The following is a 27110-nucleotide window of genomic DNA, read 5'->3' as shown; positions in this document are numbered from 1 at the left end:
TTTCTCTAGGAGGTGGGTCAAAAAGGATCTTGCTGTGATTTATGTCATAGAGTGTTCTGCCTATGTTTTCCTCAAAGAATTTTATAGTGTCTGGCCTTACATTTAGGTCTTTAATCCATTTTGAGCTTATTTTTGTGTATGGTGTTAGGGAGTGTTCTAATTTCATTCTTCTACATGTAGCTGTCCAGTTTTCCCACCACCCCTTATTGAAAAGCCTGTTTTTCTCCATTGTATATTCTTGCCTCCTTTATCAGAAATAAGGTAACCACATGTGCGTGGGTTTATCTCTGGGCTTTCTAGCCTGTTCCATTGATCTGTATTTCTGTTTTGTGCCAGTACCATACTATCTTGATTACTGTAGCTTTGTACTACAGTCTGAAGTCAGGGAGCCTGATTCTTCCAGCTCCATTTTTCTTTCTCAAGATTGCTTTGGCTATTCGGGGTCTTTTGTGTTTCCATACAAATTGTGAAATTTTTTGTGCTAGTTCTATGAAAATATGCCATTGGTAATTTGATAGGGATTTCATTGAATCTGTAGATTGCTTTAGGTAGTATAGTCATTTTCACAATGTTGATTCTTCCAATCCAAGAACACGGTGTATCTCTCCATCTATTTGTGTCATCTCTAATTTCTTTCATCAGTGTCTTATAGTTTCTGCATATAGGTCTTTTGTCTCCTTAGGTAAGTTTATTCCTAGGTATTTTATTCTTTTTGTTGCAATGGTAAATGGGAGTGTTTCCTTAATTTCTCTTTCAGACTTTTCATCATTAGTGTATAGGAATGCCAGAGATTTCTGTGCAATAATTTTGTATCCTGCTACTTTACCAAATTCACTGATTGGCTCTAGTAGTTTTCTGGTAACATCTTTAGGATTCTCTAAGTATAGCATCATGTCATCTGCAAACAGTGACAGGCTTACTTCTTCTTTTCTGATTTGAATTCCTTTTATTTTTTTTTCTTCTCTGATTGCTGTCGTTAAAACTTCCAAAACTATGTCAAATAATAGTGGTGAGAGTGGACATCCTTGTCTTGTTCCTGATCTTAGAGGAAATGCTTTCCATTTTTCACCATTAAGAATGATGTTGGCTGTGGGTTTGTCATATATGGCCTTTATTATGTTGACGGTAGTTCCCTCTATGCCTACTTTCTGGAGAGTTTTTATCATAAATGGGTACTGAACTTTGTTGAAAGATTTTTCTGCACCTATGAGATGATCATATGGTTTTATCCTTCAGTTTGTTAATATGGCTTATCACACTGATTGATTTGCATATATTGAAGAATCCTTGCATTCCTGGAATAAACCCCACTTGATCATGGTGTATGATCCTTTTAATGTGCTGTTGGATTCTGTTTGCTAGTATTTTGTTGAGGATTTTTGCATCTATGTTCATCAGTGATATTGGCCTGTAGTTTTCTTTTTTGTGATATCTCTGTCTGGTTTTGGTATCAGGCTGATGGTGGTCACGCAGAACAAGTTGGAGAGTGTTCCTCTCTCTGCTATATTTTGGAAGAGTTTGAGAAGGATAGGTGTTAGCTATTATCTAAATGTTTAATAGAATTTGCCTGTGAAGCCATCTGGTCCTGGGCTTTTGTTTGTTGGAAGATTTTTAATCACAATCTCAATTTCAGTGCTTGTGATTGATCTGTTTATTTTTCCTATTTCTTCCTGGTTCAGTCTTGGAAGGTTGTGCTTTTCTAAGAATTTGTCTATTTCCTCCCGGTTGTCCATTTTATTAGCATATAAATGCTTGTAGTAATCTCTCATGATCCTTTGTATTTCTGCAGTGTCAGTTGTTACTTCTTCATTTCTAACTCTACTGATTTGAGTCTTCTCCCTTTTTTTCTTGATGAGTCTGGCTAATGGTTTATCAATTTTGTTTATCTTCTCAAAGAACCAGCTTTTAGTTTTATTGATCTTTGCTATCGTTTCCTTTATTTTCATTTATTTCTGATCTGACCTTTATGATTTCTTTCCTTCTGCTAAGTTTGGGTTTTTTTTTGTTCTTCTTTCTCTAATTGCTTTAGGTGTAAGTTTAGGTTGTTTATTTGAGATGTTTCTTGTTTCTTGAGGTAGGACTGTATTGCTATAAACTTCCCTCTTAGAACTGCTTTTGCTGCATCCCATGTGTTTCAGGTTGTCGTGTTTTCATTGTCATTTGTTTTTAGGTATTTTTTGATTTCCTCTTTGATTTCTTCAGTGATCTCTTGGTTATTTAGTAGTGTATTGTTTAGCCTCCATGTGTTTGTATGTTTTACAGGCTTTTTCCTGTAATTGATATCTAGTCTCATAGCGTTGTTGTCAGAAAAGACACTTGATATAATTTCAACTTTTTAAAATTCACCAAGGCTTGATTTGACTCCCTCCTGGCTCACTGTGGCACACTAGCCCTCTTCAGGCTGTGTTCACGCTGCCAACCCCACTCCTCTCCCTGGGATCCGACCTCCGAAGCCCGAGCCTCAGCGCCCAGCCCTGACCTGCCCCGGTGGGTGAGCAGACAAGCCTCTTGGGCTGGTGAGTGCTGGCCGGCACTGATCCTCTGTGTGGGAATCTCTCCACTTTGCCCTCCACACCCCTAGCGGAGCAACTAGGCCTCTGAGCCACAGCTACTGAGCCTGCGCGTCTGGAGCCTGTGCTCCACAACAAGAGAGGCCGCGATAGTGAGAGGCTCACGTGCCACGATGAAGAGTGGCCCCTGGTCGCGGCACTAGAGAAAGCCCTCACACAGAAATGAAGACCCAACACAGCCAAAAATAAATAAATAAAATTTATTAAAAAATAAATAAATAAAATAAAATAAAATGTATACCCAAAGAGAGGACTTTTATACTGATAATTTTTAAAGAGGCTATGATCAAAATGAAAATACAGATTTGAAATATTACTGTAGAAGTTTTGACCTTGAAATTGTGTGCCCTGTTTCATTCCAAGTTTTCTAGAGATCCTGGGAAACCAGTTTCTGAAACTATGCTAAACCAATTCTCGTCCTGGTGAGAGAACTATTTTTACACAAAATATGTGGTAATAGTTTACCTTGAATTTTGTTTTAACTTTCTATTTTAAAGGAACAATACTTTTAAGAGCCAAATAAATGGAGCCACATAGGGACTTTTCTATTAAAGAAATCCTGACCTTTAACATGTAAAACTATAATTTAGAAATTTTTAAATTAATTTTATCTACTCTCCGATGTACATATTTAAAGCCCTATAATTTTTCCCTCTAAGTATATTCCCTCTAAGTATAAGTATTGCCACTGTGGCAAACTGTCAATCAGCCTCTCTGCTCCCCTTTTAGAAGGACTGTCTACATCAAATGGCCTTGACATGTAACAACTGGCAGATGACAGTCTAGGATTACTGCATACTACTTAAACAAATGATTTGCCCATATTGCACCCAGGACCTCCCAGTTTTAAAGTGGGGACATTTAATTGAATACTAGGGGGAAACTACTAATAAGTTGATTTTGCTTATGATGAATTTTTTAAAAACCTGCTTTTTCCAAAAAAAAAAAAAAGTGCCATCTCTGTCTTAATTAGTGTTAACGTTTGTCAATACTAGGCAGGATTTTGTTGTTGTTGTTGTTTTGCTTATCTGTGTATAATATATAGTTAATATATTTGAAAATTTAGTAGGATGAACTTACAAAATATCATAGGAATGCATAAAACAAATGATCAAAATCAAATTTCTAATAGACTTTTCCTCCCTCAGATTCATGTTCATGCCTTTACAAAATAATTTACTGAGACTGGTCCTGAACAAACCAACAGAGGAAGCTATTTAATATTTGCCAGCTGGTGGTAGTAACTTATAATGTAAAAGAACTAAAGTATAATGTATGCACTATTTACAGAAATTTGGACATATGGGAAAAAAACACACAGAAGTATATCTGGCACCTAGGGCTTTTTGTCAAAGAAGTAGCAGAAGCTGGGAGAGGCATGCAGGTGGGGTAAAAGGAGAATTTTACCACAGAGAAGCCAAAGCAACTAAAATATATATTCTGTTCAGGGTTGTAAATGCCAAGAATGCACAGCTGAAGGAATTCCTAAGGCACCAACTCTTGAAAGAGTTGTGGATTTCAGATTGTTGATATTAAATCTAAATATGCTGGGATGAAGTTGTTGGATTTTTTTTCTTTTTACGCAGTTTGGTTGCACTTTCCTGATCCATGCATACATATAGTATGTGATCCATAAATGTGGATTTACTAAAATACAAGAATCTTGTGGCCCTGACTCTATTGGAAAGTACACACATTAGCTTTTCTACTCTGAAGAGAAAGGTAAAATCAGTGTCGTTTAAGGCATCAACGGCTTTAATGAGGGTGAGTCATAGCACTCAGGGAGGTGAACCTGTTTATTTTTATTACACAACACTTTTAACTGGGACCATTTTAAAAAAGCCAAATGACAGACAGGGACCAAGATTAGATGCATCCTCAGTAGACAGCTGGCATGCCCTGCCAGAAGGAGGATTTAGTGGAGTGTGGCTGGTAAGAAGTAGTCAACAATTGGGGGAAGGGGAAGTGAAAAAAAAACTCCCTGAAGAAAGTAAAAAAACAGGTCACAGTAATTTCCCTCAGGACTAAAATGTGTGACATGAGCTTTTGCATTAAGTCAGAAATTTCAGAGTAAGAGGAACCAGGAAAGAACCAAAACTATGTGGAATAATGTTGCTATTGTATTTGGGAGGGCTCAAATAAAAAGTTACTGAGTCCTTTCCAAACTAACTAGCTAAATGGTGTGCTATTTCTCAAAAAGAACTTGCTTCCAGGAAAAGGGAATTAAACTTGTTTTCCTATTTCAGATTGAATTATAGTAGTGAATTTATTAACTAATCAACTAAGGTACATATGGTTAAAAAAAAAAAAAAACTTCTTCATACTGCAGCAAAAAAATGTATTCTAAGACTTATCAGGTGACAATACCTTATATTGGAGACATGACATCAATGAAGCAAAGTCACTGTTGACCATCCCAGAAAGTTATAATACTGTTTCTAGCTTCTTCTAAAAATGTCCTGTCTATAGCCAGCCTTTCCAAGAATGTTATTCTCCTGCATTTAAATTAGGCAATAGTTTAGTGCATAAGTTTGCATTGGGGATTGGGGATATTTCCTTGAAAACACTTTATTTTTTTTCCAGAAGCAATGTAAAAATGATTGTCCAAGAAGCCTAAAATAAATGAGTAGCTCCCCAGGAGTAAATGGTGTACTTCTCTGAGATATGTGAATTCCAAAAGAGGCAAGGGTTTCATGCACAAAATAAATGGAGAAAGGAATCAACAGCATTTTCTTGATCCAAACTACAGAAGTTGCAGGGGAAGCTGGAGGTGCATTTTTATAGCCGTGCACCCATGGGAAGAGAAGAGGCTCTGCCAGGAGATCCTTAGGGATACAGGGGAAAGAAGTGATGTTTCGGTATTGTCAGGAACTAATAAGTTGTCTGGAACTCAATAAATGTTTGTTGAAATAATAAGGAATGACTTTTGATATGCAGTTATGAATAATTCTGCACAGTACAAAAAATTGCTACAGATAAATTTTAACTATAAAGTCATACAAAAGTTTTCTAGTGGGTTGAAATTTTTATAGTTGTAATGTCTCAATAATGATTTTGGGAAAGATTGAGGAAATAAAATGGTGAAAATAATTTAAAGTGATTTTTAAAAAAATCAAACTTATGTGATGATTTTCTAATTCAGAACTACTTAAAGATAATTGTTTCTTTGATGATATACATTTTTTCTTATATATATATTTTAAAGTATATCCTATATATTTTAACAGCAGCCAAAATTAATCTTTATAAATTAAAAATTTTAAATAAAAACAATATAATCATTCTTAACAAACTGATTTGCTAATATATGAACGGTGTAAGTCAATGACTTTATCAAAAGACTAAGATTTTGAGACTATATATCTATTTAATACATAAGGTAATGAATTTGTAGCACGGAGGATTGATTTAAATTTAGGGGGATATTTCCTTAAAAGAAACAAGTTCATGGTCACTTTGTATGTAGAAACATGGTTCTCAAGGCAGTCCCTCAATTAGTAAGGAGAGAAAACGAGAGAGAAAATTATTCTGCATTAAAAATTCTTTAGTTTCCTGAGAGAAGTGTTGGTAGGGCCCAAAGTAAAGTAAACAGAGAAAAGAGTGAAGAGGAGGACGAGAAGAGAGGACTTAGGAAGGGCATTGTCTAAGAAGTGATGGGAAATGTCTAAGGAATGTGAAAGAATAAGGGTCTGATCTTGAGCTACAAATTGTTTATTACACAATCCTGACAAAATAAACCTGTCTTTGACTTCAGACTTTCAGAGCGTGGTACAGACATTGCCTTTTATATCACAATTTAAAATATTCTATAGTAAAATGAGCTTCAGACTGACAACTATATTTTTTAACACATATTTGATGTTCTTTTGGAAACATTAATATGGAGAATTTCTATAACATAAAAAGGAGACATTAATTTAATGAAGTTATCGCCTAACATAAACAGCGATCAACTCATAATCAATTTTGTTGTATGTATACCACCTCATCCTTTGCTGCCAGCCTGCCCGGATTATTTTGAAGCAAATGCCAAACATCCTATCATTTTATCCATGAATATGTCAGTGTCTTTCCTCAAAATACAAGGACTTAGTTAAAAAAAAAAAACACAATATAATTATCACACATAAATTTTACCAAAAATTTATTTTCATAATCGTCTAGTCAGTATTCAAATTTTCTGATTGTCTCATGATTCTATCTGTTTTTCAAATTGAAATCCAAATAAGGTTCAAATTTTTCAGTTGATTGATGTATATCTTTGAATCAATGTATATTGATCCATCTCTCACTCTATTTTTCCTGTCAATTTATAGGTGTATGAAAGTGGGTTATTTTTCCTTTTGAGTCTAGATTTTGCATTGCTAGCAGATAATAACAAAATTTTGAATTTTGCTAATTAGGTGAGAAACTGTATCTCAGTGGATTTTAATTTATCTTACATGTGATATGGAATATCTTTTCACATATTTGAGCACCACATTCACTTATTTCTTTTTCTGTGATTTTGTAATTCATATATTTTGTCCATTATTCTATTGTATCATTGATACATTGTTTTCTTCTCTATCTTTAGAAGTCCTTTATATATTGGTATTAAAGATATTAATTCTTTGTGATATAATTTGCAAATATTTTTGTACTATTTTGTCATTTATCTTTTGACTTTGGTGGTGGTTGTGTGTGTCTTAATATACCAAATAAAATTTTATTTTTATGTTGTCAAATTTATCAATTTTTTTTCTTTCTTTTTTTATTTTTGCTTCTAGAGTTTGTCACTGTTAGAAATATTGGGTTGGCCAAAAAGTTCGTTTGGGATTTTCATGAGATGTTATGGACAAACCCGAACAAACTTTTAGGCCAGCCCAATATTTTCACCTCTCCCAGGTTATAGAATTCACCCAGGTCACAATGTGTTGCTGGTAGGACTCTCAGAAGTGAGTAATTGCTTTTGTGGAATAATATGATATAAAATAGGAATGGCATGAGTAATAAGTGAGACACAGAGCAGAGACAGAGAAGCTGGGGAAGCTGAATTAAAAGTTAACATTTAAGAAGCCCCCAGAGAATCTCCTTATCTATAAGGACACTGAAGTTTCTTCTCTAGAAAGGGGGATAAAATCACTTTTATCTGAGGGTCACAGCAAAGAGTATTTCCAGAATGCTGGAGGCCTGAGGCTTGGGTACACCCAAGGAGTGGACAACTTGGTCACATTCAGCCATGTGCAATATAATTATTCACAGCACTTTTCCATGGCCTAACCATATCACTTCAGAGGTAAAGTGACAAGTAGACTGTTAATTTAACCTGCATCTAAATATCAGCATATTGAAAAGAAAGAAGTATTTGATAAATGAAAAGCCTTGTTTTCAAATAATGAAAGCATTCTCTTTGTAACTTAATATGTCAAATAGACTATTTTAAAATCAGTTAAGCAAGGTAACTCTGTGGTGTTAATCCCATGACTACTGACTTGACTATCTTTTGGTTCAATCTAATTCAGTGCTAGATCTGTGGTTACGAAACTATGCTGCCTGAGTGGTCTTAAGTACATTCATTAATAATATAGGCAAAATGCTTTTCACAGATTTCCCCTAGGCTGACACATACACAGGCACACATACTCTATAGTTATTACCAGGCATACCTATAATCATACTGTTTATGATGAAGAGATTACAAAATAATCTGAGCTTCAAATTTTCATTTTAAAATAGTGTATCTTCTCATTGATGCACATGAGATACATCACATCTCATCCACATGAGATACATCAAATTATGGGATTCAAAACAGAACCTACTAGAAAATTTACCTTGAAAAAATATGTGAAAGGATAGCTATTATCTCAGCTAACCCTGTGTAACTTCCTCTCTTTCCCTTTGGTCTATTAACTAAAGGACATGTTAACTCTTGATAACAGGTTTTGAAGGATTCCAATCATAACTGGTTAATGCCCTCTATGTTGGAGGCTACATACTGTGAACAGCATGGCCTAAATCTCTCTTTTCCCAAAGCCACATTGATTCTTCTGAGTTTTTCCTTCTTTCTTTTTTAAATTTTACTCTCTTAGAAAATGTCAATGATACAATACAGTGTTATCAACTATATTTCTTTATTTGTTTAATTAATTTGATAAGCTGACACTATATACCTTGTAGGATCTTGGTGAGTATGAAGTAAGGCTGTCTGTGTAAAGTTCTTATCACTTGCTGGCTATATAATAGCTGTTCAATAAACACTAGCTCTCTCTCCCCAACACTCTTTTCTATACTGTATATACACAGCCTATAATGTATATTTGAATGAACCATGTATTTGCCTTGATATTCTAGGGAAGAATAACTTTTCCTAGGGTAAGGTCATTATACGTCAAATATTGTCCCAGGAACCTGAGCTGCATCTCTTAACCTTTTCCAGTTTATAAAAAATCTCCTTGGATTGCCAAAATGAACAGGGATATTTACTGCCTCTTATGAAGCATGAGTCATCAGTTTAATTTAAGAGCTCAAGTGTTTCAGAGGACATTTGTCAGTTGAATCAGAAACATCTCTATTAACCAGCAGACCTTACCATAGCATTAGCTGGCTCTATAATTAGACACTACTAGGAGTTATGGGGGAAAATTAACAAGGTAGCAATAAAAATAGTAGTGAAGTTTGCTCTTCTGATGGATGCAAAAATTAATGTTCCTTTCAAAGCTGCAGGAAGCTCTGGTTGATTCTGCATCACAATGTCTGTTTGTAAGGAGACACAACACAAATGCCCACAACCCACTGTGTCCTCCAAAGTTATTCATCAGTTATGAAAATTGGATTTGGGTTGATCTGGAGATTTCCTGAACAATATCTATAAAGAAAAAACTTTTTGATGAAATAAATTAAAAAGTGAGATGTGTATTTAACTTCAGAGGTTATTTATTTAAATACAGTTATTAGCACATATCTAAAAATGATGGAGCTAATTACAAATGAATCCCTTCTCAATAAATTAGGTTTTGAAGGATCTTTACTTGAAATCCTCATTTTTTTTTTTTACATCTTTATTGGAGCATAATTGCTTTACAATGGTGTGTTAGTTCCTGCTTTATATCAAAGTGAATCAGTTATACATATAAATATGTTCCCATATCTCTTCCCTCTTGTGTCTCCCTCCCTCCCACCCTCCCTATCCCACCCCTCTAGGTGGTCACAAAGCACCGAGCTGATCTCCCTGTGCTATGCAGCTGCTTCCCACTAGCTATCTATTTTATGTTTGGTAGTGTATATATGTCCATGCCACTCTCTCACTTTGTCACAGTTTACCCTTCCCCCTCCCCATTATCCTCAAGTCCATTCTCTAGTAGGTCTGTGTCTTTATTCCCATCTTACCCCTAGGTTATTCATGACATTTTTTTTTCTTAGATTCCATATATATGTGTTAGCATATGGTATTTGTCTTTCTCTTTCTGACTTACTTCACTCTGTATGACAGACTCTAGGTCCATCCACCTCACTACAAATAACTCAATTTCATTTCTTTTTATGGCTGAGTAATATTCCATTGTATATATGTGCCACATCTTCTTTATCCATTCATCTGATGATGGACACTTAGGTTGCTTCCATCTCCTGGCTATTGTAAATAGAGCTGCAATGAACATTTTGGTACGTGACTCTTTTTGAATTATGGTTTTCTCAGGGTATATGCCCAGTAGTGGGATTGCTGGGTCATATGGTAGTTCTATTTGTAGATTTTTAATGAACCTCCATACTGTTCTCCATAGTGGCTCTACCAATTCACATTCCCACCAGCAGTGCAAGACTGTTCCCTTTTCTCCACACCCTCTCCAGCATTTATTGGTTCTAGATTTTTTGATGATGGCCATTCTGACTGGTGTGAGATGATATCTCATTGTAGTTTTGATTTGCATTTCTCTGATGTTGAGCATTCTTTCGTGTGTTTGTTGGTAGTCTGTATATCTTCTTTGGAGAAATGTCTATTTAGGTCTTCTGCCCATTTTTGGATTGGGTTCTTTGTTTTTTTGTTATTGAGCTGCATGAGCTCCTTATAAATTCTGGAGATTAATCCTTTGTCAGTTGCTTCATTTGCAAATATTTTCTCCAATTCTGAAGGTTGTTTTTTCGTCTTGTTTATGGTTTCCTTTGCTGTGCAAAAGCTTTGAAGTTTCATTAGGTCGCATTTGTTTATTTTTGTTTTTATTTCCATTTCTCTAAGAGGTGGGTCAAAAAGGATCTTGCTGTGACTTATGTCATAGAGTTTTCTGCCTATGTCTTCCTCTAAGAGTTTGATAGTTTCTGGCCTTACATTTAGGTCTTTAATCCATTTTGAGCTTATTTTTGTGTATGGTGTTAGGGAGTGTTCTCATACTTTTACATGTGCCTGTCCAGTTTTCCCAGCACCACTTATTGAAGAGGCTGTCCTTTCTCCACTGTACATTCCTGCCTCCTTTATCAAAGATAAGGTAACCATATGTGCATGGGTTTATCTCTGGGCTTTCTATCCTGTTCCATGGATGTATATTTCTGTTTTTGTGCCAGTACCATACTGTCTTGATTACTGTAGCTTTGTAGTATAATCTGAAGTCAGGGAGCCTGATTCCTCCAGCTCCGTTTTTCGTTCTCAAGATTGCTTTGACTATTCGAGGTCTTTTGTGTTTCCATACAAATTGTGAAATTCTTTGTTCTAGTTCTGTGAAAAATGCCAGTGGTAGCTTGATAGGCATTGCATTGAATCTGTAGATTGCTTTGGGTAGTAGAGTCATTTTCACAATGTTGATTCTTCCAATCCAAGAACATGGTATATCTCTCCATCTGTTTGTATCATCTTTAATTTCTTTCATCAGTGTCTGATAATTTTCTGCATACAGGTCTTTTGTCTCCTCAGGTAGGTTTATTCCTAGATATTTTATTCTTTTTGTTGCAATGGTAAATCGGAGTGTTTTCTTAATTTCACTTTCAGATTTTTCATCATTAGTGTATAGGAATGTCAGAGATTTCTGTGTATTCATTTTATATCCTGCTACTTTACCAAGTTCATTGATTAGCTCTAGTAGTTTTCTGGTAGCATCCTTAGGATTCTCTATGTATAGTATCATGTCATCTGCAAACAGTGACAGCTTTACTTCTTCTTTTCCAATTTGGATTCCTTTTATTTCCTTTCTTCTCTGATTGCTGTGGCTAAAACTTCCAAAACTATGTTGAATAGAAGTGGTGAGAGTGGGCAACCTTGTTTTGTTCCTGATCTTAGTGGAAATGGTTTCAGTTTTTCACCATTGACGACGATGTTGGCTGTGGGTTTGTCATATATGGCCTTTATTATGTTGAGGAAAGTTCCCTCTATGCCTACTTTCTGGAGGGTTTTTATCATAAATGGGTGTTGAATTTTAGTCTGTAGTCATCATTTTAGCCATTTCATTGATCACCATGGAATTAACCCCTCAAATTAGTCTGGATCAGTGTGGATTTACATTATAAACTACAAAAGTTGGTTTGTAGGCCTGACAGACATGGCAAAAGTAATTAACACTTCAAAACACTACCAATTTAGTGACCTAATTTAGGGAAGAGTAACGTATATTGAGGATGTGAAACTAAATTAAATTCCAGTTAAATACAAATATTTTTCTTCACATACTGAGTCATCTGATTCAGACCCCACAGGGTGCAGTGTTACCTTGCTTGGTGAACTGCATAATTATTTATAGATTTCTCTCAACATTAAGTTTACCCCTTATCTAACTTTACACAGGCAGTCTAGCTAGTGACTCTCAGAGAGCTACCCTCCTGTATAATATGTTCCCACATGGCAGGTCAGGGCCCAGGTGCCCCTTTTTCCATTCTTTGTTGATGGTTTGAAAATATCAGGACAACGACTGCATGCCACATTGGTTTTATAATTCCTAATCAAATGTCTCTACAGGGGGCTCTAATTCCACACAACGTGTATAAAACAAAGAGATAAATGTTACTTATTATTAGGAATGGAGGCTCAAGGATCTATTGTGAAGCTTTGTACTTATTGATGGAATTCTAAAACTAGGCTATAAAAAAGTTATTTCTTGATGAAACATTAATGATAAATAACAAGCCTTCAGGCGGTTAAATACTTAACACTCAAAGACGTTTCCATTTGAAGCATTTTTAAGAATATGAACTAATGGAATGAAATTGTATTTCTAATAAAGTACAATATTAGTTCTACAATGAAACTCAGTGTTAATTGAGTGAAATCTTTAAGGTCTTAAAAGTAATAATTTGTGTGTGTGTTTGTGTTTTAAAGAGATTAATTAGAGGATGCATATGGTTGACTTTAGGCCAACTAGACATGTTTCTCTTGTTTAAGAATAGAGAAAGAGAAAAACTTCTTAGAAACATACTGGTGAGAACATTTACTTACTGTTCAGTGTAGAAATGAATAAGAAAAGGAAGGAAGTGATAATAGTGTCATCTAAGGGCAGGCCTCCTGGAGCCAGACAGAGTCAGATAAAGTACAGATTAGGCTGCTCATTCTTTTTGAAGGCCATAACACTAACTCAAATATAGTCTTAAGAAAATTCCTGAGGATAACTGGCATGCACAATAGTCATGAGGGACAGATACCAGAATGTCAATGTATTAATTTGCAGTTAGAACTAGTTCAATCGCATGGGACTAGAGTACTCTACTAGCCTGATTAGCATATTCTCTCTCTATAGTCAAGCTACATAGAGAAAGTAAATCATAATCAGAAAGATGCTATTTGAGAGTAGAATCAGAACAAAATAAGTTAAACTATATAAATATGGAATTGCCTCATTCTAGGGTGGTTTAACATACCCCTCTCACAAAGTAAAGTGTTTGCCAATAAAACCAGAAATCAGTAAAGTCCACCAGTTATCATCACCTCCATCCGTCTCCATTGGAGGGATAGACTTGCCATATGGACTGAAAATACCTCATGGTTGGAGGCTAAGTTTTTCTCTACCTTATGGTGTTTGAGCAGGCACTGCTAACAGCTGCCTCTCTGACTCTTCTTATTTTTATGCTGACCAATTGCTTTTCTAATAGACATAGTCCTTTTGAATGGGTGTCCATGTATGTGTGTATGCAAGCATATGTGTGTATAACTGGATTAGAATTAAATCCAAATGTATGGCCTATAAGCCGTCCTGTCTCTTTCCAGTGATTGCGTTATGTCTTCTCTGATCCATTACTTGTTGCTTTTACAATTTACTTCTCCATGGACAAGTTCATTTTACTTATTTCCAAGTTCCTTGAGGGACATCTCTGTGTAAGCTCATACTTATTAAGAAATGTTATCATATACTTTCTCTCACCAAAAAAATAGATAAATGGCCTTGGCATAACAATTTTGACAACTAATAAAACTGTTCTACCTCTTCAAGTAATGAAGTCTTTTTAGTAGTGCTAAGCAAATTTCTATTAGATGGTTGCAAAGATTTAGTTAATGAATAATTTGAATTATCTGTGGTTAACCATCTATTGAATGGTTTATAGCATTTGAGCACTACCTATATAAATCCTGTATTAATCATTATACAAGCTGACTTATGGCATAAGGGAAAGCAAATTTGATGTTTGTTCCCAAGTTTAGACTTCATATTACCACCACTTAGACCTTGTCTTGGTTTGGATACTATGATGTAAGCACTATAACATTATTATAGAAGCAAAAAAATTATTGAACATTAAAAAGTGGAGTTTTAACCAGTAAAAACACACTATTGCATTTAATTTTTCACAAACTGTGCTCCTGGGATTTGTTTGAAAGCACCACTGGATAATGTTGAGTAATACTGCATGAGTAGGGCTTGGGGGTAGTACTTTGAATTACCTCCTGATGTTTGCTTTAAGAGGAGGAACTTTGCTTTCTAAATTCTATTAAAAAATCAATTTGGTTTCCAAAAACAGTATTCTAATTTAAAGTTTTCTCAAGACATTAGTCAATCTCTTTGCTGATAACTGATTCCTTACGGACAAATATCAGCACTTTATATGCTACCTTATTGAAACCACAATGCTGGCTGGCAACAGACAGCTTTCCAGCATCACCTCTAGTATCACAGACAGAGTCCTGGACTAGGGGTTAACAGATCTAGATTTTAATCCTGACTAACTGTGTGATTTCAAATTATTTAATCCTTGGCTATTGGCCTCTGTTGGGTTGGATTGTTTCCCTCTCAAAATTCATATGTGGAAGTCCTAAGCCCCAGGACCTCAAATGCAACCTTATTGGATATAGGGTCTTTACAGAGGTAGTCAGGTTTAAAATGAGGTCAACTAGGGTGGGCCCTAATCTGTTATGACTGGTGTCCTTATAAGAAGGGGAAATTCGTATACAGACATGTACACAGGGAAAACACTATGTGAATATAAAGACAGTCATCTATAAATTCAAGACAGAAGCCTTGATCAGATCTCTCCCTCACAGCCCTCAGAAGGAAAAGACCCTGCCAACAACTTGATTTCAGACCTCTAGACTCCAGAACTTTGAGACAATAAGTTTCTGTTGTTTAAACTACTCAGTTTGTAGTACTTTGTCACAGCAGCCCTAGCAAACTAACACAGCCTCTTGGGCTGAAAGGAGATGATGAAATCCTTCTATAACAGCCCTCTAGACCCTTGTTTTATCTCTTCTGTGTTAATGAAATTATTCTTTTATCTCTGTGCTTTGCAATCATATTTCTGAAATAAAGATCTGATCTTGCCAATGTGCTGCATAAAGCCTCCAAGGGAACACCTCCATATATGGCAGACAGAGCCTTTCCTGGTCTGTTCCAGAGCCACAATTTCAGGTAGCCTCTCTGCCCCCAAATGCCATTGTTGTCCATTTCCTCCCTGGACAACTCTGCCCTTTCTTTTAGTTTGGGAGATCAAGACCAAGTGCAAGAGAATTATGGCAACACGACCCTGGACAATGTTGGAGCAGATCAAAGGGAGAGCACATGGGAAATGGGAAGAAGAGAGAAAAATGGTAAATTTACATAGTTTCTGTGTAAAAACTTGTTGACTAATGTTTTAGGTCAAACAAAATGAATCAGAACGTTTATATATTGAGATTTTTTGTTTGATGTTGCCAAAATTTTTTCAGACTTCTAGTGGCATGAATGTCTGCTTTGTAAACAGTTAAAATTGCAGGTTTTTATATATGGAAGCAGATACCTTAAAGAAGGCTTTCTATATATCCAGGAAAGACTAGTCAGCTTTGCTCAGTGTTGACATAATACACTGTCTAAACCCCTTCTCCATCATGCATTACATGAGGCAAATATAGTTTCTTACCTCACAGGACTGTCAGTTATTTGAGGTCAAGTACTACAACTTAAATATTTCTTTCAATTCACTATATATAGCATAGTACTTGACACTTGGTATATAGGAAAACTAAACAAAACCAAAGAAAAAAGTGTATTGAGTTTGAGCTTGGTTTAGGTCTTGATTTCTTCTCTTGAAATTTGCATTGGTTCTCTTCCAGAAATATTTTGGTCCAAGTGTGAAACAACGTAAAGCTATCAATTTATACCATTTTGGTAAGAGTATAAATAATATTTTTGAGAAATTAAAGCTACAACATGGTATTGTCATATACCAGCTGGACACTCCAAAATCGCTTGGCATAATCAAAGACTATCTTTAAATATAGAAGTCCTTGCTACTGCTCACTTACGGGAATGTCCACAAGAAAGGTAGCCCAACTGCAAGTCAACCCCTGCCTTTTGGGCTCATATTTGAAACCACTGTCTTCTTTCTGCATAGCAGTCCTAAGGGTCACTTTCAGCAGCAATCTGCAGATGACTGCCCACCCTTGGAGATGCCCTTTATCACCACCGCCAGCCAGGATGCTCCAAAATGAATCTTGTACATACCATACCAAACACACCATCCAAATCCACCCAGCCATTCTCCTGTGACCCAATAACCAATATAGACAGAAACTTGATTTCAATAGATGAAGATGATAACCAGAGTTTACTTAGGAAGAGAAATAGCTTTTTTCACAGCCTATCAAGTCCTTTACATTCAGTATTTTGCGACAACGCATTCAGACTTTAGGAGACCCAGTTAATATATAATTATAACAAAATTGAAAAGATTATCAGCAGCAAAAAGTGACTTAGAGAATAGGTTAAAGGATAGGGTTGGGGAAGACGAGAAAGGTGGAGGCTGTAAATGGAAAAAAGAAAAAAATGGCAAGGCTTACAATTTACGCAGATCCTTTGTATATATATCTTGACTGTTCAAATGAAAATTGAATTATGGGGGGTTTTATAGTGAAGGAAAAACCCTCCAAACTTTAGCAGCTTAATTGGTAGCTTTTTAAAAAAATTGTAAAGGGTTTTAAAACTACAATTCCACATTCTATGAAATAGAAACATTTTAGTGCTTTTATACCCTATTATTTTAAGCTTTAATATTTTTTCTGGAACTAAATGTGGAAGATTAAGATAACAAAATTTGGCTTCTGGGTCTGCCTTGGCATTCTTCACCTTGCTCAGATGTATATGATTACATTTTCTATTAAGCAAGCCATGGGGACATACGGTATTTTCACCAAAAAGTGATGAAAGGAACATCTTTAGGAAAGTTGAAAATATTGTCTAACTTAGGAAACAAACTTCTGAGACTGGGGATATTTTTTTCTGCTTGGCTACCTGGCAGTCTAAGTGTTGCATGCATGCATAGAGTGTTGAGGGAAGGGGTATAGTTAGAGAACAGGCATGCAAACAAATAACCAAAAATATGTAACTCACAAAATTTGGTCAAATTCTACATTGTTCATGATTAAGTGATACATGTAGAAATTGATCAATTTTATTTCTGAAAAATTTTGGCAAATGGTAAAGATGCTTGCTAAAAAGTAAGACTACTTACTCATTCTCCCTTGTTTCTGGACTTAACTCTTGATTAACTCAAAAGTAGGCTGAAGACTATGCAGCCGTTCTGCCATCTGCACTTTGAACAAAAAAAGTTAGGCTTCAACTCCCTCCTCTGCCTAATATGTTAGGAATAAAAAATGATAGTTACTAGCAGGTCCCACAGTGAAGTTTGAGTTCAGCCTTGACTTCCCCATAAGCACTTTATGAGCTGAGCACCCAGCATGTAAATTTTGGTCATACAAAGAGTCACTACATCGTTATAAAATGATTGCTACCCTTTTGGAGAATTTGGTATATGCTGGATTTAACACTCATCTCACATTCTAAGAACAACAAAGCATAGGATTTTGTTCATCAAAACATCTAAATAATTAAGTGAATGGTAGACAGTATTAAGAATATTTTCACCACACATTCTTCTTTTTTTTCTGGTCCCTCTACAGCCAGAGCATTTCTTCTTTCCTTAAAGTGAAATGCAACTAAAAGTTGTATCAATGTAGCATCCATTTAACAAAATTGGGACAAAAGATATGATCGCGTTTTCTAGGAAATAGTCTTCTTTGAGAACACATTTTAAAGAACTGACACAAAAGCTTTCTTCAAGGTAGAGGTAGTGTTAAGACATTAAGTAACTGGGACGAAGTGAGAGAGTGACATGGACTAATATATACTACCAAATGTAAAACAGATAGCTAGTGGGATGCAGACGCATAGCACAGAGAGATCAACTCGGTGCTTTGTGACCACCTAGAGGGGTGGGATAGGGAGGGTGGGAGGGAGACGCAAGAGGGAGGAGATATGGGGTTGTATGTATAGCTGATTCACTTTGTTATAAATCAGAAACTAACACACATTGTACAGCAATTATACTCCAATAAAGATGTTAAAAAAAATCTATTTCCAGTACTTTGTTATGCAGGAACCATTTCTAAATAGAGCATTGGGTCTTTCAAATGAAAATACTTTTCTCATGTGCAGACCAATTTGTTCCATTGCTTCTGAAATGATAAGGTAATAGAAAACGCAGCCCAATACAAATATTAGAATGTACATCAAAGTACTTACTTCAGATGGATGTGTTCTCAAGAATAATTTTCACCTTTTCCTTTAAATATTTTTTCTTTCCTAAAAAGCAAAATATTAGAAAATAAATAACTTTGGGTAGAAACATAAATAATGTTCCAAAAAATGTAGAAAGGGTCAAAAATCTTTCAAGAAAACTGCAGATTTAAAGATGATTATAATATTAATAGAGAAAAACGAGATTCAAGAGTAAATATAAGAAGCATAAGAGAATTTAATAGTAATAAAATTACACTCAAAAAACCAATAGTTATTCTGTGTGTTCATTACGTATTTGTCTTTAATGCATTGAATTTTAGTGACAGTTCCTTCTTTATTACTTTTGCAATATGCTTTGGCTCTTGCACTCTGAATCTATATGTTTGAGCTAATTTCTTGTTGATAGCAAGTAATGCTTATAAGCATACATAGGTCCTCTGCACTTAACAACTCATAGAAACAGTGCATCTGTTTTGATCTAATCATAATTTTGAAACCACTGGTTCATGATTATGGCTCACTTTTCTATTCAAATACCTGTTTTGAACTTTGATAAAGTTCTCAGTGCTATTCTTTTTGAATAACTTCTTTCAAGGCACCAAATATAAAATAGTACAAAATATGGAAGGTTAGTAATATCCATTCTTTATATGAAAGTGGCTTGCTTTAAGGAGGAATAGTTACAGATTTGATAGTAACATGAAAGGAGTAAATTTCAAAGTACAATAATTTTCTCAGCATAAAGTGAAATGGACATTTGGTGTTTTTCTGGTAAGTTTGACATATATGCAGAAATATTTGAAAATTTCACTTTTTAAAATGTGTACACAATAACTGATTTTAGAATGTATTTGAAATTGTTCTTTTTATCTCCCTTTACTCACTGGTTAAAGTATTATTCTAGAGATAATTTCACAAGAAGTGTCTTCAGAATATAAATAGTTACAGTACAGAAACCTGATTATTTTATTGGGAATATTCTGCAAGCCCTATGAAGGCAAAACTGCCTTTCAGAAATATTAAATTAAGTATTTATATATTAAACATTTATAAAATTAAATATATATTAATTAAATTTATGTATAATTAAATATATAATAAATTAAGTATTTAATATATATTAAATTATCTATTACATGACATTTCCAAAGCAAATAGACCATTAATAAATCTAAAAGCCATTTTTAATGCTTATTATCCTCTCCTTTTTATAGTGTTTGCTTTAATTCACCAGCTCCGTCTATGTGAAATGCTGGCTTCCGTGACACTAGAACCCTTCTGTTTTCTTGTCACTGTTCATTGCTCCCTCTCATGAGAAAGACAGTGTACACAGTTCAACTACTCTTTTCCTCTGACAGCTCTGCTCATTCTGTCCCCATTACCTTGGTAGCTTCTTTTCTTCTTTCTTCTTTGACCTGTTTGTGTCTAAAGGGTGCATGCTTCGCCCTCTTTCCTTTCACACAACTCACTCTTCCTTAGTAATCTCATCGCTCATATTACCAGCCCTAAACTGGTAATTGCCAACACATCTTTTATCTAGAGTAGAGGATGCAAACTTTTTCTGTAAAGGCCCAGATAGTATATAATTTAGGCTTTGCAGGCCACACGGTCTCTGTCACAACTATTCAACCCCACTGTTGTAGCACAAAAGCAGCCATAGGCAACGTAAATGAAGGAGCACAGCCATGTTCCAATAAAACACTGGAATTTGAATTTCATGCAATGTGGATGTAGTCCTAACTCCTAATACCTCAGAATGTAACTGTATTTGTAAATAGAATCTTTAAAGAGGTAATTAAAATGAGGTCATTATGGTGGGCCCTAATCCATTATGACTTGTGCCCTTATAAGAAGAGGAAATTTAGACAGAATGATATAGAAGGAAGACCATGTGACAACATAAGGAGAAGACAGCCCCCTACAAATTCAGGAGAGAGGCCTCGGAAGAAACCAACCCTGACAATACTGTGTGGACAACTCAGACTTCCAGCCTCCAGAACCGTGAGAAAATAAATTTCTGTTGTTTAAGCTATCCAGTCTGTAGTACTTTGTTGTGACAGTCCTATAAAACTAATGTAACATATTCTTCTTCTTTTTTAAATTAATAAATTAATTTTTTTACAGTAGGTCCTTGTTGGTTATTTATTTTAAATATAGCAGTGTGTACATGTCACACTTCTTCATTTTTTTTCAACCATTTAAATTAGGCAAAACTATTTTTACATCACAGGAGGTACACAAACAGGTGATGGGCAGGCCCTCGTTTGCTGAGCCCTGATCCAGAAGTCCCTTTTCAAGCTTCGTTTTATAAAGCAGACAACTACGTCTTCACTTCCTCAGATTTCCTCAAACTCAACCTGTTCCTAGGGCAGGTCATCCTGTCCTTCTCTGTTATCTAATCTGGTTTATACTTTCTCCTCTTTTGTGTTCCCTGCCTTGCTGAGTGGAACCACCATCTACTTTGTCACCCAAACCTTAAACCTGGTAGTTATCCTAGATTTCTCATTTCCTTCATTTCCCACATCTAATATGGAACCAAATCTTACTGATTCTGTTTAATATTTCATTGACTATGTGGTGTGTCCTATCACTTATTCTTTTATAATACTGTGCAAATTTGTCCAGATCTTTAGTCTTACTGTCTACATTGCTGCCAGAGAGACTGTCTAAAGTCTAAATCTAATTACATTGTCCTTCCAGTGAAAACCTTTTAAAGCTTCTCTGTTATCTAAATCCTAAGCTTCTGAACATGATATACATTGTTTTCCATGAGGTCTTTCTTCATCAAATTCATTCCCTAATGGACTCCTCTTTCAACAATGGTTCAAATGAAATACTTGCCATTGTCAAGAAGGGGCACAAGGCTACCTACTTCCCGGCCTTTATTTATGCTGTTCTCTTTGCAATACTTTACTTTTCCTTCTTCACTTGATGGACATTTGCTCCTTAACGATGGGAAGTATTTTTCATCTTTAGCTCTTACACAAGGCTTAGCAAAAGGTAGACTCTTCAAAAATACATGAATTATTAACTGTGATCAAAAGAGCTGTGTGAAAGATAATAACATATATATATTTGCACATACGTATGTATGTGATGTTAATGTGTGTGTGTATGTGTGTGCTTATGTACATAAATATGTGCAAACAAAATCTCTGATTTCTGGCCTAACTAACAGTGGTGTAACAGGTGCAACAACTTTTAGAGCTGGGTTAAAGGATAATTGGACTCCAAAGAGTTTGGGTCCAGAACTCCATCAGTTGAGGATGTATCCGGAAGCATCAGGGAAAACATCCCTGTCCATTTCCTGCTCACTCTGTCTGTAGCCCATTCGAAGCATGCATTGTCTTTTGCTTCCAGTTACTCAAGCCCTACATGACCTTCAAGGCTCCACTTAGAGCTGTACTCCTTCAGGGATCCAGAAGCCTGTTCCCACTATTCCAAAGTTTAGTGACTATTCGTTTCTCTCTTGTAATATTTAATAACGGCGTTTAGCACTCGCTTTTAAAATTTCCTTCTGATTTGGAGGTTTGTCTTCCCTTGCTTTGCAAAATACTTTGTTAAATGGTCATCTCAGCACATAGCTTAGTCCCAAGCACCATGTAGGCAGTTGGCAATTGAAGGACCAGGTCAGAAAGAGTCCTTTGTTTGATCACTCTCATAGCTCTGAGAGTCTACCCTGTATTGCATACATGAACTTTAACATTTGAGGGGTCACTGAACTTTTTGAGAATCCAGCAGATAGTGCCCCTCAGAAAAACCATAAATGTACACACACACACACACACACACACACACCATCTATGCAAACAATTTTGTATACGATTTTAAGGATTTATCAACGCCAGCTTACCAGACTGCAAGTTCCTTTACCTACAGATGTGTTGTATTTTTTAATACTTAGCACAGTACCTAGCTGTTCAATAAATCTTGTCTAAAATAAACAGTACTGAACTCAAGCCTTTACTAGACAACATTTCCTATATTTGTATTCCATACAGTACTTAGCACAGTGTCTTGGCCATAATAGTAATTTAATAAATATTTGTTGAATCAAATTGAATTCTGCTTTCTTTGTATCTCAGAGAAATACCAATTATAGTGATATAGGTAGGTGGGGCTAAATAAATATTTACAATGACCCTTTTAACACTTAATCTTATTGTTTTAACATTCTACAGACCTGAATCCACTAATTTGAGTATATTAGTGTTAATAGATATACTCTTTTAATCTTTTTTTCATGAAGTGTTTAAATTTTAAAGCATTTAGTTAGAAAAAACACAAAGAATTCATCTGTCCTTTTATAAATGTCACTACATTCTATTTTGAGAATAATGTGAATAAGGACCAGGTCTGAGAGGTCTAAAATAAAGCATTTCTACCAGTGAAGGGAAAGTGTGAGGCACCTTTTTCTTCCACAATCAACCCAAATGCCTCACCACTTAAAACAGATTCTCTTCTGCTTGGGTAGCAATCCTGTTCTTAGCAGTTTTTGGAATAATGAACAACCCTCTTCATAATGACAGAACTTTAAGCCTTAAAAATAAAATAAATAATTAAAAAGGAGAAGGGAGAGCTGACTGATTGGAACGACACCAAATTTTTATTTTCAATGGCATTTGTAGCTGCTAGAAGTGACACAATTTATGTCAGTCTAGGAACTCGAGGTAACCAAACATAATAAGTTGCAACTGACCAAATTAAAGTCAGAAGAATTGTAGTTAGTTCATTAAATAAATAATATGGAGAATTTCCCAACTTAGCGGTGAGGTACAAAACAACAGATCATCTATACAGTAGAAAACAAGATGAAAAGGGATAAAATGAGAATAAAAACCTAACTTTCTCTTCAAAGAAAGCAAAGAAAAGACAAAGAAAAGAAACATTAAAAAAGGAAGATTCAATTAGCAAGGAAGGGAGAAAAGAGAGAAATCCAAGTGGGATTCTCTACGAAGGAAAAGAACGTGATGAGAGTTTAGATCATAATCTATAAATAGTCTTTTATTTTATAAATCCTTCATGTGGTGCATAGATTACACAGTGAGCCTCCCGTGTCCTTAAAATGTATAGTCTCACAGCACATCCCTTTTAAGGCAATAACAAGCACAAAGAATTAGGTCTGGAAAATGACTTGTGCTTCTCTTGATGAGGAGGGAATTTGGGAATATGGCACAAATTGTCAGGAGAGCACAGGAGGGATAAGGCTTAGTCGTCTATGAAATATTTCGGAGAAGTAGTATGCCCCGCTTCTAACTTACCAGTGTGAGGGATAATTTTAATTACCATTCTGTAATGAACCTTCCTCCAAATAACACAGAAGACCACTTTACCTGTCATTCTTCACACACGTGTCAGGTCCTGTGTTGTTTGTCTCTTCTCATCCCTTTGTTCTGATTTTCAATTCTATAAGATGCTAGGGGTGATGGAAGGGGGCTAAGGATGGAAAAGCAGAGTGTGAGAGGGTCGATATTTTACAATTAATTCTTTGATATGTTTTGTTGTCTTTTATTGTATTTTCAAGGACTCCTTTCCATAATATTTCCAAATGCTTGAAATAAAGAAGCAGTCTTTCAAATCCTGTATCAAACATAATACTTTTTCCGTTTTTTAGCAGGGCAAAGAATTGGCAAATGTAACCACCATCATATTTGGCACTTCTCTAGAATATTCTTTATTACTGGCCTTTATGATTTATTTTTAAAAAGAACTGTTATTTTTAAAGAGGAATTAAAATAGATTCTGACATGCCTGAGCTAGGGATGAGTTGTACACATCTGCATTCTTAGCTCTCTTCCCATCTGGCCCAGAGAACCAGAGTGGCTGAGGAAAAAGCACTCATCCGTGGTTGGATGAGCATGGTCAATGGATTTCCCCTCCTGTCAGACAGGTATCAAGACATTTAAAAAGCTATGCCATCTTTTTTTAGGAAGATAAATATATCACATCTTCCTTCAGTCACTTATCTTGAGAATCACTGTCTTCTGAACATTTCTTCTTGCCAGAAAGATTATAGAGTTTTATTTTTAGTATTTTCATTACAAAAGAAATGTGTTGTACTTTAACAGTTAAAAAATATATATAATCTATACTCCTCACTACATTTTTTTCACCCTAAATATCTAAATATCACTGAGTTTTTCAAAATGTCCATGGAAACAATGATTTAATATAATAAAGTTATGTGTGTCAATAAGAGTTGTACTTCTCCAAGGATTATCTTCCCTCTTCTTCGGAATAAGAAGAGTCATTCATTTTAAGAGTCACTTTCTAAAAGAGTTCTTTCTAAATACAATATCCCTACTTTCATTGTCTAAACTTCTTTTGCTGACCACAAAAAATGTTGCTTTGTACATTTCCATCTTCAGAATTTTTGTCATATTTCATATACTCTCTCTGGGAAATCTCATTCTGTACCATAATTTAAAATCTTTTCTTTGTATCAACAGCTCCCAAATCTACACTCCCAGCCCAGCTCACTCTTCAGCTTTAAAACTATAGGACATATCCACTTGTTTGTTCAACATGTTCTTAAAGAAGGTCATTATTCAGTGGGAACCTAATCCAGGCCCACTCCCTCTCCCAGATTCCACCTCTTAAAGAAGATATCACAATTGACCTGGGTATCATCTTTAACATTTTCTCTTTCACAATTTCCTTTCATCCCTGCCTGACATAGTGGCATCCAAAGATATACCATATCCTGTTAATGTTCCTTCTGATACGTCTCTCAAAGTCATCCCATCATTGCCACCCCCACTGCTAGGTTCTATTACAGTGTCTTACCATCTCTTGCCTGGGGTTGCTTTTAGAGAGAAGAAAAATTCATCATGCCCAGTAATGACTCATACTCCAGAATTATCAAAATAGTTCTACATACCCCCCTCATTTTGCCCTGATCATTATGATCATTATACAGGAAGTGGCCAGAGAAGATGATCCACTTTTGTAGAAAGTCATATTCAGTGACCAAACTGTCTTTCTGAACAGTGTGGACCAGGACAAGGTAAGGGAGAGTCAGAAAGCTTCTGAAGTCAATGTTTTATGAGACTGTTCCAACACTCAACAATACAAGATGATTGTGAATGGCAGAGTACATGGAAGACCATCAAAACCTTGAGTATTATCCTCTTGTTCACTGGCTGTTGCATGATTTTCAAACTGCAAATGGACTGGAAAGCTGAAACCCTGATACCTGTTAGTGGCCAGTTGGCTGATTGGACTAGAACAGCAACATCATAATCTGAAAAGATGTCAGTGATGGTGAGGCACCACTAAAAACCCTGAAAGGGGACCAAAGGCTAGATATAGCCAATCTGCCAGGAAGATGCTTATAATCTGCTGGATTATAGTTTCCCAAGTGGCAGACTAAACATCTAGGCTACTTGGCAATAGCTCAAGATTCATTAAAACTATAACTAGGTTCAGCAAGGGCTGTAATAGCTAGAGCTATGAGAACTGCCACACTAAAAGGAAAAACCACAGATATCTTTGATTCTGTACAGCTGGCGCTGAGGTTGAAGAGCCACAATACCCCAGTGGACACCACCAGGTTTCTGCTCCGCTGAATTGTTCAAAGAACCAGGCCCAGATATTTAGGGGAAATTCTGTGAATTCAGGGTTCCATTCAGCCAAAAGCTTTGCTTTAGGCTGCAGGGATGACAGAGAGATGGGTTAAGAAGTATTTTATGTGTCCCCCTAGCACTTCTCCAGATGTAGATCTTTTTTTTTCTTTTTTAATTAATTTATTTATGGCTGTGTTGGGTCTTCATTTCTGTGCGAGGGCTTTCTCTAGTTGTGGCAAGTGGGGGCCACTCTTCTTTGTGGTGTGCGGGCCTCTCACTATCGCGGCCTCTCTTGTTGTGGAGCACAGGCTCCAGACGCGCAGGCTCAGTAACTGTGGCTCACGGGCCCAGTTGCTCCACGGCATGTGGGATCTTCCCAGACCAGGGCTCGAACCTGTGTCCCCTGCATTGGCAGGCAGATTCTCAACCACTGCACCACCAGGGAAGCCCCAGATGTAGATCTTTTTGATCAGAAAAGTCCCCCTAGACTTTATGAACATTCTCAGTACCATCATGTGAAACACCAGTGTCAATTATACATTCAGCAAGGGAGGTCACAACAATACTACATTAAATTAACTCAAAGCGTCACACCCATACAAGATCACTGTTAACTTCTTTTCCCCACTGCAAACCTTGCCCAAAGCCTATCAGTTGAATTTGAGTGTCCCTTCCCCCCATGGGACTGTATAGGATAGTAACTTTCTCCCTATACCAAACAGAGCTATAAAAATTTGAGTCCTTACCCTCTCCAAAGTTCCCCAGATTACTAGGATGGGTATGTATGGACTTCAGTTCCCCTTCGGGATAAGGAAGTTCCCCCTAATTATCTTTCTTTTTAAAGCAGTTGTGTAAGGTTAGAGAAGGAGAGAGGGAACAGGGAATGTGCAGGGTGAGAGTGGAACTAGGCTATTAAATAAAGCACATTTACCTTAGGTCTCCAGCAACATGGTGGCTGTTCATGGCTCAACCAAACAAACTTCCAATGTTATTGGCCCACCAAAGGCCTATATGGGGCAGCAAAGTCAGCATTG

The 27110-nt window shown here is 36.0% G+C and overlaps 1 long non-coding RNA gene across 1 annotated transcript in view; it reads right to left on the bottom strand.

Moving 5' to 3' along the window:
- The window catches only part of LOC109548287 (uncharacterized), a 734651-nt gene that overhangs the window by 159215 nt on the left and 548326 nt on the right, over window positions 1-27110 (bottom strand). Inside the window, exons 8-9 of the long non-coding RNA XR_002174337.3 lie at window positions 23845-23947; window positions 18515-18574 (exon numbers count right to left, since the gene is read on the bottom strand). This is a non-coding gene — a long non-coding RNA (uncharacterized lncRNA). The remainder of the gene's footprint in view (window positions 1-18514; window positions 18575-23844; window positions 23948-27110) is intronic.

The sequence above is a fragment of the Tursiops truncatus genome, chromosome 9, assembly GCF_011762595.2.
Source record: "Tursiops truncatus isolate mTurTru1 chromosome 9, mTurTru1.mat.Y, whole genome shotgun sequence".
NCBI classification, from domain to species: Eukaryota; Metazoa; Chordata; class Mammalia; order Artiodactyla; family Delphinidae; genus Tursiops; species Tursiops truncatus.
The sequence above is the reverse complement of the archived record's forward strand: the minus strand, read 5'-3'. Positions and strand labels throughout refer to the sequence as shown.